This window comes from Meleagris gallopavo, chromosome 4 (genome assembly GCF_000146605.3).
Source record: "Meleagris gallopavo isolate NT-WF06-2002-E0010 breed Aviagen turkey brand Nicholas breeding stock chromosome 4, Turkey_5.1, whole genome shotgun sequence".
NCBI classification, from domain to species: Eukaryota; Metazoa; Chordata; class Aves; order Galliformes; family Phasianidae; genus Meleagris; species Meleagris gallopavo.
The window spans coordinates 43696698-43708154 of record NC_015014.2 but is presented as its reverse complement, the minus strand read 5'-3'; positions in this window follow the sequence as shown (position 1 = coordinate 43708154).

Here is an 11457-nt window from a genome sequence, read left to right as displayed (position 1 = left end):
GCCTTCTCTAAACAGTCTCCATGACCTCAATGTCTTTCTTGTAGTGAGAGGCCCAAAACAGAACACAACACTTGAGATGCAGCCTCACCAGGGCTGAGTACTGCCTGAGCATACCTGAGCATTATATACCAGATGATCCACAGACTATAGCAGGATCTTTGCAGATTTAAAAATAGTTAATGCCCTGTTCTCTGACTGAATTAAACAGTCAGTAAAACTATTCTCACAAGCATATTCTCGCAAGTTACACAAAACTAACAGGAACAGTTTCAAACTAGGTCTTCTATAACAGGATATAGCTATGAGGTTAACAGTAATTCAGCTCTTACCCTGGGAAAGGCATCTTACTTTCCATCAAACACTGTAATATTCACACTCAGATGTATGTTGAGTAATATTCATTAATTAACAGTCATCTTCTGGATTTGCTATACATTCAAGACAACGTAGAGTGAAAAAAAGCACAGCTGGTAGTAGAGGGTGGAGAGGAAACCCCCCGAAGAGATTTTGTTCCTAACATGCTATAATACAGTTTTTGTTTTCTTTCTTTTGACATAGGTCTGTAGTTTCCTGTAAATCCATACAGCATATTGGTACTGATACACTGCTGTCCTTGAATATGTGGAGTTCCACACAAAGCCAGAACACTGAACAAAACAACTTAGTCTCTCAACAATGAGAAATCTTGCAGGAGAAAACTGCTCTTCAGCAGAAGTGAAAGACTGAACATTACTCACAAATATAGAAAGTAGTATACTGAATAGTTTAACTGGATCTACCTAAACACTTCCCATTTCTTGAAACTGTCATATACTTTACTGCTTTTTGAACTTTTTTGAACTTATTGATGTGGCATATACAAGCTTCAGCTATATAGGGCTACTCATGCATAAATTTAATGTTTATAACAATTAGAAACCTCCTTTGTTTCTTTCAAGATGTCTGGGTCATTGTATTCCTAAGACAATGCAAAAGTCTGAAGGAGGAGTTCGTGTTTTCTTAGAAGTAATTGCTTCTAGCTTAAATCTACATATACGTACTGCTTATAAGCTTTTGATAATTTGATATCTCCAGGTAGAAATGCGACAGCAGAGATTCATAACTGAGGTCTCTTACAAGAGGCAGCTAAAGTAATCTCTTCTTAGAGAAATAAACAGTTATCTCCTAGCAACTGGATAACATTCACTTTCCACAGTGAATTTTAAGGAAATTGTCCTTGAATATCATACCTGTTGAGAGGAAAAAAAAATACACAAAGACTGAGTTTTGTGCCATAGGATTAAAGGAAGGCACAGGTAAGATTCCGTAACTGAAGCCAATTGCCTTTAATTATTATTTTCATCTTTTGTTTTTACTTCTGATACTTCACGATTCACATATAAGAAAAACTTCAATTAGAATTGTGAGTTTGTTGAAATAGTTACCTCTTTGTTCTGATGCTATTTTAAAATCCCAGATATTATTTAGATTTATTTTACTACTCATTAAATTCCTACATTCAGAAAAATATGCCATCTCTATCCTGAAGTACAGCAGTATCTTAAGACTCTGATCTGGACGATGGTGGCTCCTCAACTCTCAGATTGCCCATGCTGGGGTATGGCACAGATTCATAGCAACAGTAAGAGGATCAAGACAGCCAGAATAGGACATTTTTAGCTTGCAGGAGACTTGACAGGAGCAGCTATAGTGAAAAATAGAATGGAGACATGAACAAATTGAGCAGAATTTGGGCTGCCACCAATTATGGGTACCCATAAGACTGAATGCAGGGACTTCTGAGAAAGCACACACTAGCATCACCTAACTGCATGGCCAGCAAAACACTTCCCTCACCCAGGCTGCCACAACCAATATATTAATAAAGACAGTATCATGTTCCTGGCACCACTGTGAGAAATAAACTGAAAGAGATAATAACAGCAAAGCATGAAACACATAACTACAAGGAAATGAAAAGCCTCACCAAACCCCAGAGTCTCAGCTTGGCAGAGAGCAGAACAGAGCCCTCCTCTACCAGGTGAGCAGCTGTTGCATACTTGCCTGTGATTTAAAAGCATGGCTGTTAACTAAATACAATTTGGCAGAGGCATCCATTGAGGCTCCCACTAGTATGCACATGCTGAGGTCCTCAGAATGTTTGTGTTCCATTAGATAGATTTTAAGCTGATTTTAGCATTCACACAGTCACTGCAACCCTTTTCTGAACAGGGCATGCAGTATGTGAAACATCAGTAACAGGTTTTCAGAATGAGTAGCAGCGGGACTGTAACCTGTAATGTACAGTTATAATAACAAGGCTCACCAAAAGCCAAGTTAACAATATATGTTTATACATTAATTTGGTACTCTCGGGTACAATCCAAAACTACTGATATAAACAGAGAAAGATTTCTAGAAATAAATAAGCATCTTAGCAGAATCTTCATATTCAGTTACTGCTGGGAAAAACTTTTCAGCCTGAAAGATGAATTAATGACAGCTGTAATTAATTAACAGAGCAAATATCAAGACAAACTGGTAGTTATCTTCTCTTTTACATCACCTGAATCTGAAAAGGCTAATAACACTGACCCTCAAAAAATCTCAATGAAAAATTAATCTCTCTTTATTTAAACACTGTTTATAAACAAGAAGAGTGATTTTATTTATGTCACTTAAATCCATTTAAATCAGTCAACTAGCTCATCTTGATCTGTAGGTAGCTCAAGTAGAGTTAATGATCATTTACTGATTAGAGGTGGACTAGAATCATAGAATATCCCAAGGTGAAAGGGACCATAAGGATCATTGAATCCAGCTCCTGTCTCCACACAGGACAACCCAAAATTACCTATCAATAGTAGGTAACAATGGTATCTATAGTGCATGATGGAGGTTATTAATCAGGTACCTCCATGAAAAAACAATTCATGAACCAGATACTCATGAAATACCATTTACACTATGAAGTCTTAAACAGGAATTTTAAAAAATTTTACACTGCTCACTAGTCTTTTTCTTTTCTGAAGGAAGAAGACAGCAGGAGTGTGGTGAAAGAGGAACAGACACGTAGCCTGAAAAGCAACTCTAGTTAATTACATGTGCTTTTTTACATGCAGCATTTGGGAGATCATAAATAAGCATACACTGAGCATTACTGTTGGACACAATATATGGATTTGCTGTACTTCTTTGTTATGTGATGGCATTTTATGTTTTCTGGATCTGAATTTTGAGTGTCAGAGCACTGAGAAAAATATACATCAGCCATCTGAAACAGCACAGTGCTATAAGCATCAGCAGTCATTGTAAAGCCTTGCTGTTTTGCAGGATTCTCATTTACTCCGCTCTCCCTTCAGAAAGTGGAATTTTGTTAGTTGTGCTGTAAGTTGTATTATATCAATTAATACGAGGATACATTTGACCATGATGTCACTATGTTCCAGCCTTTGACAGAAACTACTATCTGTTCCAATAACATCCTGTAAACTACATCCTTAGGGGGAAAAAAAAAAGTTAACTTCATAAGCAGCCTTCTTTTCTTTTACATCACTAGTGGAATATTTATATATATGCTTGTGTATGTATATACACTGAATGTACATTATGTATGTATTGAATGTACATTAAAGTTTATATTTACTAAACATAAAGCTTTGATATAAAATATTTATGACAGCATTTGGGGTTTAATCTTTCCTTAATGAATCTGACATAAAGGTATTTCATGATGAGATCAATTGGATCCTTTGTTCACCACTTTAATTGACCTACTTACTAGTCAAACTCTCCAACAGTTTAATAGTATTTTCCAAGTATCTCCTTAAAATTCTGGAAATTTTTTTCCCTGAAGCAAAAAAGTTTGTTTGCTCAAGTGTACAATGAAATGGTATCTGTAGGACAAAGCAGTGTAGACCTATTGGAAAAAATTCCACTTTTAGTGGCTGAAAAAGCCCTGATACTGTCATAAATCAGAGAAGTAGGATAGATGTGCCTTTTTTCCCCTGCATTAAAATGTTAACTGACACTGCATAATAATTATGTTTGAAGTTTGCAATGAGATCATGTGCTTTTATTTGTCATCTTACAATCTTGTTTAATCTTTATAACAGCATAAATAGAACAGAAGTGAATAGTTACAAGTCAGCTGTAGAAAACACCCCCAACTACAGAAGGAAGAACCTGCAAGACAGGAGCCTTGATTATCCAAGCACACACTGGCCATCTGATCTTGTACACTGGTAGTAAGTAGGGTAATCATTTGCATAATTACAGTATTGGTTGCCCAGTTCTCCCATATGTTCTGTTAAACAAACCTCTGGCATTATGAACAGGCTGTAAGCTGATACGTAGGAACTGAAACAGAGATAGCCAAACCACTAAAAGGAATGGCAAAGCTTAATCAGAGAAACTTAATCATAGAACAGCTTGTGTTTAGAAGGGACCTAAAGGATTATCAAGTTCCAACCTCCTTGCCACAGACAGGGCTCCCAACCACTAGACCAACTACTAGATCACATTGATCAGGGCCCCATCCAACATGGCCTTAAAAACTTCTAGGGACAGGACACCCACAACCTCTCTGGGCAACCTGTTCCAGTAACTCAGCATTCTCTCAGTAAAAAAACTTCCCCCTGACATCTCATTTAGATCCCCCTTCTATAGTTATCTACCAGTGTAAAAAGTTTATTTCCTTCCCATCTGTAATCCCCCTTCAAATACTGGAAGGCCATAATGAGGTCTCCCCACAGCCTTCTCTTCTCCAAACTGAAGAAGTCCAGTTCCTCCAGTCTGCCACTGGAGAGGTGATCCAGCCCTTCGATCATCTTCATGACCCTTCTCTGGGCCCTCTCCAAAAGCACCACATTGCACTGGACGCATGAGGCATCACGAGGGCAGAGTAGAGGGGGACAATCCTTCACCTTATTGGCCACCTCCTTTCTAATGAAAAAACCCAGGATCACATTGGCATTCTGGGCTTTAAGCTTACGCTGCTGGCTCCTGTGAAGTTCTTCAGCAACCAGAGCCCCTAAATCCATCTCAGCAGGGATACTCTCAGGTTCTCACAGTTTGTATACTTATCTAGAATTGCCTGACCCAAGTACAAAACCTTGCACTTCGTGATTTTTGTTTTTGTTTTAAATGGCAACTATACCAGGCTAGCGTTCAACAACTTAATCTCTGAAAGAGACAGTGAGAGAAAGCAAACTAATGCAGATAATCCAGTGGCATCTTTGCCAATTAAGTATTGAGCCTAACTTTCTTAATAACTAAATCATATGACCTCTCTCTTTGGATGCTTCTAACAAATAATCATGAAATTAAACAGGGCTCCCTGTTATCAAGCATTTCACATGAAGTGAAAATTTAAGAGCACTTTAAAGTAATGCCTGTTGTCTCAAATATTGAGATAAACATTGTGTCTAGGATACTCATCTAACTAAAATTTTCACAGGATGGGTTGCATAAAGTATCTTCACTCATCTGTACTTTCTTTAGAAAAATGCCATTTACACATTCCAGTGAACAGATCTACCCAGAAGGGATTCAGTCTGGAACTCATCAGTTTCTTCCTAACTACCATTCTAATGTGGCAAAATGGCACATTTGTGACCTTACTACTTTTCCAGACCACAACAAACATTCTTAACTTAGCAACTTTGTATAAAAGTCTCAAAAACATTTTGCATCTGGGTTAAAACATTCATCTTTTCCTTCCCCTCACTTCCAGAAACTGTGGATGTTCACAGTATGTTCAGTTTGATTTAGGCAACATCTAAATTTTGAATCAATACTTCGTTATCTCCAAAACAACACAGACTCTTAGACCATATCTACACCAGAGGCCTGAGGATCCAGAGGTTCTTCTCTGGATCTTCCATCAGAGAAAGTTTCTTTTGCAATACGGCTTTCATGTTAAATTGTTGAGAACGCTTTTGCAGTATTAATCTAGTCTCTTCAAGAGATTACAACAGCAATTGACTAATTCTGTTAAAAAAATCAATGAAATTCCAAAAACCATTAAATAACTGATGTCTAGATAAGTATTTGGATACCAATGCCAATAACACTATCTACGGGAGAGTATTTCTTGTATTTATCAGAAAGTATTCTTCAAACATGATTTATTCTAGAGGAGTGAGTACAAGTCTTACTGAAACAGAAAGTATACTCTGTCTAAACTTGCTGAAAGGATTTGATGCATTTTATACAGTTGAAACAAGTACAGCACATTTTCTGTTGGATAGATGTAGGAACCGTATATAAGTTGTAATAGACCAGTTTGAAACTTTTACATATAAAGGATATTTACATGCATCCCTTTCACCTGCTTACACAGCATTTTGGCAACCTGAAATGTTTATATATCCTAATCTCACAACACTTAAATTGCTTCATCAGATGTGGTACAGCTGCAAATGTAGGGTCTACCACTGTATCAACCATTATGGAGTCCAGTCACATGCCTAATTGGTAGTCAAACACTTCCTATTTGTTGAATATGACAGTTATTATTTGATCCAAATGATCTTTAATTGTCATGTCAAACTGCATTTATCATACGAACTTGGTAGAGTGCTGTAACTTTCCCATGCGTTTGGCATAAAGCGTTGTTGCAGTCTGTTACAATTTAGATATGGCATCAGGCATCATTTTTATTTTCTCCCTAATAGCTCCTGGTCCTGGACACCAGAACAAGTAACATGCCATGCCATAGGGACCATTCAGCATCTGCTGCCACCACAGCCTTATATGGCACAGAGAATTTGTGCTGTGTAGCATCTGCAAATTAATCCCTTCTTGCTAGACTTTGTCATCTTTAAGATTTCAGCAAAGAGCTGATAAACTGTTTGACTGGAAAATAAACAAGTACCTATCTATTTTTAATCACCCAATTCAGTACTTGTTTGAAGTTTTCTTTCCATACCTATCAGGGGAATGTATGAGGTAAGTACCGAGGAGAGCTAACCCTTGGCTCCGCTGTTACCCTGCCCTATATGTAGGTTTGCCCTTTCACATAAGATTTTGTCTCTTCCAGGTTTACTGTTGAATTTCCCAGAATTTAGCATCTTGGCATCAAGCAGCCATCACGTGACATGCAGCAAGGCTAGTTAAATATCTCTAATGCCTCACATTACAATACCTATTTACCAGTTCCTTATAGAATCTCATTTACATAAATCCCAATGTGATTTTTTTTGAAATACACCAGTTCATTGAAATCTCTTTGAAAGGGAGCAATAGCATCACACAGCTCAAAAGACAATAGCAAAACACTGCAAATGTTAAGTGACACATCATTGAAACCAACAATTCTGCTGTTTGTTACAAGTCATCTTGCCTTCCTCATTCCTACTTGGTCATAAGCAATTAATTTTGTTACTTGGAAATTCTGCTTCTCCACACACTTCAAAAGATTGCAGTTTCAGATCAAGTATGAGGAAGAGCTTTCCTTAGAACAATAATATTTGGATGAATACTTGAGACTGAGTTTCTAATTCTTTATTATTTCAGATAAGAATGTGTTGGGTTTTTTGTTTGTTTTTGGGTGTGTTTTTTTTGTTTGTTTGGTTTTTTTTGTTTTTGTTTTTTTTTTAAGAGCACAAAGCCAGAGGATCAGGAGTCAAGTACTGCTGTTAACTTGACTCAGAAAACAGACTCTAAATAAAGCACTGGTATTTCATTTAGTGCCTCCTGTCATACCAATAGTTCTTTGCACTGAAAAATAGCTATTCTAGGGAGGTGAGATACAAAAATACTCACTTTCATGGTTTGGATAGCCCACTAGTATTTCACACAAAATCCATTTTTTTCTTTTAAGATGATACTTTTCATTACAATTTACTAAGTACTCTGTAAAGGATACAGGCTTACATGAATACTTAATAAGAATCCATTGTTTCTGTGACACATTGCTGAATGAATGATGTATACTCAATGGACATACAGATGGTATATAGTCAATGGATATACAGATGGTGTATATATATACACACACCATCTGTATATCCATATATACATATATATCCAGGAGCTTGGCTAATAGAATTTATATGAGGAGTAATGAGAGAAAGTCACTCACCCTGTCCTTGGCTCGTGAGATAAACTCCTGATGGAGCAGATCTCCAGAGAGATCCTTCCCCACTGGCAGTCAGCTCTTAAATGGGCCTAGGAGAGGTGGAGCCAGGCTCCACCCCTTCCTGCAGCACAGGTGAATTGCTTTCACCTGTGCTCCCGTGGCTGACTCATTGCTCGCCTCAGGTGATCAATCAGAGGTTCAGGCCGTGATTCAGCAGCCCCATACAAATGACAAGTGCCTTCAACACTTTGGATTTAGGACTATTTTATTTTGACCACTAACTTCCCATTTGTGCCTCTTTCTCTTCCTCATTTCCTGTTCTGTTGTTTTTCAGGGCAATCTTTTCAGGCAGAAAACAGTTTAAACACCTCTGACTGCTTAAACTACCACCTAACTTCATTTGGTTAGTGTTATTTTTCCTGAAGAACCTGAATATAAACAGAAGTGGGCAGGTGTTAGAAAAAGCAGTTTATCACTGTAATTTAGTGAAAAAAATAAAAATCCACCACTAGAAGGTAAAAAAAATGGTTTTTTCACTATCAGGATTTGAAAGCACTGTTGAAAAAGTCAAAAACAACAGCTGATATTTAATAGGGAGTCTTGCTTACCTGAAATCCAGCAGCTGTTAGTTTGATAAACTCAGCCATACACAGCAGATACTCTCATAGATGATTTGTGCTGTTGGTATTGATAGCAAACAGCAGCCTAGTGCCCCTTCACGCACATAACAGCTTTACCTTTAGGCAATTAAAATACTAGAAATTACCAGCACTAAGTTATTCACTCACAGCTATTTATAGAAGACTTATGACTCTATTTTACCCAGATGTTGAATGTCTGAAAGCAGCTGTAAGGCAGTCAGAAACACCCTAAAGTTCACAAGAGAGAAGCCTATATCTATCTCTGCTAAAGGTAGAGTCTAAAGCAGCTATGCTTGCAGTTAACAGTGACATAAAGAGATTTTGGGATACTTGCATCTTTACTTGAGCCAGCATCCTGGGTAAACTATCATCATCTATCTGCATAATCACCGAAACTCCAACTCAATCACACAGGCAGTCATTCTGCATCTATACACCTCAATTACACTATATATATGCACTGTACAGAAAACATGTTTCAGAAGTGCTGCTTTTGATTGAGAGTGGCTAAGTACCACAGAGTTAATTGGAAGATGGAGTATAAAGACATATTACAGGCAGAAAAAAAAGAAAACAACAGCAATAACAGAAAAAAAGAATACTATAACAACAAAAAAAAAAAATCACAATCAAATACAAGGTAGAGTTATGTTCGCAAGTGAACATTTTCATTTCAGGTCCACATCTATAGCTCTGGGAGCTCATATTTAATATTCTGAGGAGCATTTAGCTGACAAATTTAGTCTCTAAAGTTCCTATCTGCTAGTTCCCTACTGTCTCCTCCCACCTCAACCTCAAGAAGCAGCTTGGAATTAAAATTTCCCTCTCCTCCCTTCAAAAGCCCTAGCTACCTTAAATGCAGTAATTTCATTACACTTATTAGATTAGGTACTTGCTACGTTCTCCAGCAAATTCTAATCCCAACACATTTTAAATACCTGATAAGCTCACTTTTTCCTCTACATTTTGAACTGGTGAGGTTAATCAGAATTAAAGAAATTAATTAGAATCATATGCTTAAATTTCCACTTCAGGCTGGTTTCTGTCACTATACGTACATAAGTAAGAATGAAATCATCTTTGGAAAGAAAATGGCTCCTTTATTTAATGTTTTCCTCTAGACATATATAAATAAGTCACAAAAAATGAAAGAAAAGGCTATGGCTGAAAACAAGCTGACCATGAACCAGCAATGTGGCCTTCAGGCAAAGAAGGCCAGTAGGCTAGGCTATGTCAGAACATAGATCCCTTCCATCTACTGAGCCCTGGTGAAAAACTTCTGGAGCACAAAACCCAGTTCTGAGCTCCCTGATACAAAAACTACATGGACCTCCTGGAGCAAGTCATCAAAGGGCCACTAAGACTGTTAAAGGCTTGGAGTATATCTTGAACATTGCAAGACCCTGAAAGAGCTTGAATTCTTCAGCCTCAGGAAAAGGCTTAGAGAGGATCTCATCAACATATAAATATTTATATAAATATCTGATAAGGGGAAGTAAATAAAAAGGAGCTAGGCTCTTTTCAGTGGTGCTCAGTGACAGGACAAGAGGTAATTGACACAAACTGAACTATAGTTCTAAGCAGTCTAGTCTAACTGATCCTGTGTTTAGTAAGGGGTGGAATTTGATCAACTCCAGAGGCTCTGTACAATGTCACACATTACATGGTAACTTTGAAAAACAACAAAAAAAACCCTCCTTATTAAAAAAATATAATAAATGTGAAATATTCCAAACATAACAAAATCTGTCAAAAAGATAATGTATACAGAGATCTACTCTTTCAAGTATTTTTGTACTTTTTAAGACAGAGAATTCAAAAAAGCATGATTTTAAAGAAAATGACAGAAATATGACTATTTTTAAGCTTGCAAGAGAATATTAAATTAGCAGTGGTCTAATGAAACAAAGCTGTTCAGTTAATAATCTTCTCTCCTGAGTCTTGCAAACCAAGTTCATTCTTTCATTAAATTCAACTCTGCAAGGATTATTCAAAGTGAAAATGCATCTGAACTTGCAATTTAAATATTCCAGATATTCTTCTGAAGAGTTTTTTTAAGGCATTTCCGTGCCTGAATGCCATTAACTTTACTGTATTGTAACCTAATTCTATTAATTGAAAAGTGTCACCAGTTCCACGTTTAACCAGAGAAGCAGGAAAGACCTTAAGAAATGACACATTCCTCATTACAGCCAGCTTGTAAAATTACATCAGACGACTGAAGTTATTTTATTTTTCACTTCACAGAATCACAGAAGTTGGAAGGGACCTCAAGAGATAACAGAGTCCAAGCTTTCTTCTAAAGCAGGTACCCTACAATAGGTCACACAAGTAGATGTTCAGATGGGTTTTGAATATCGCCGTAGGAGACTCTGGGCCACCTGTTCCAGTGCTCCATCACCCTTACCATAAAGAAGCTCTGTCACATGTTAGCACAGAACTTCTTATATATAAGTTTTAGGCCATTGCTCCTTTTTCTATCACTACACACCACTGAGAAGAGCCTGGCCTCGTACATTTGCCTCCCATCATCCTTTACATGTTTATAAACATTTGCCACGATCCCCCCCTTCAGTCTTCTTTACTCCAGGCTACTCAGTCTTTCCTCATACAGGAGATGCTCTAGACCCTTGATCATCTTGCGGCCCTCTGCTGGATTCCTAGGAGATCCCTGTCTTTTTTAACTGAGGAGCCCAGAACTGAGCATAGTATTTTAATTGTGGCCTCACCAGAGCAGATGGGTGTTATGTGTTA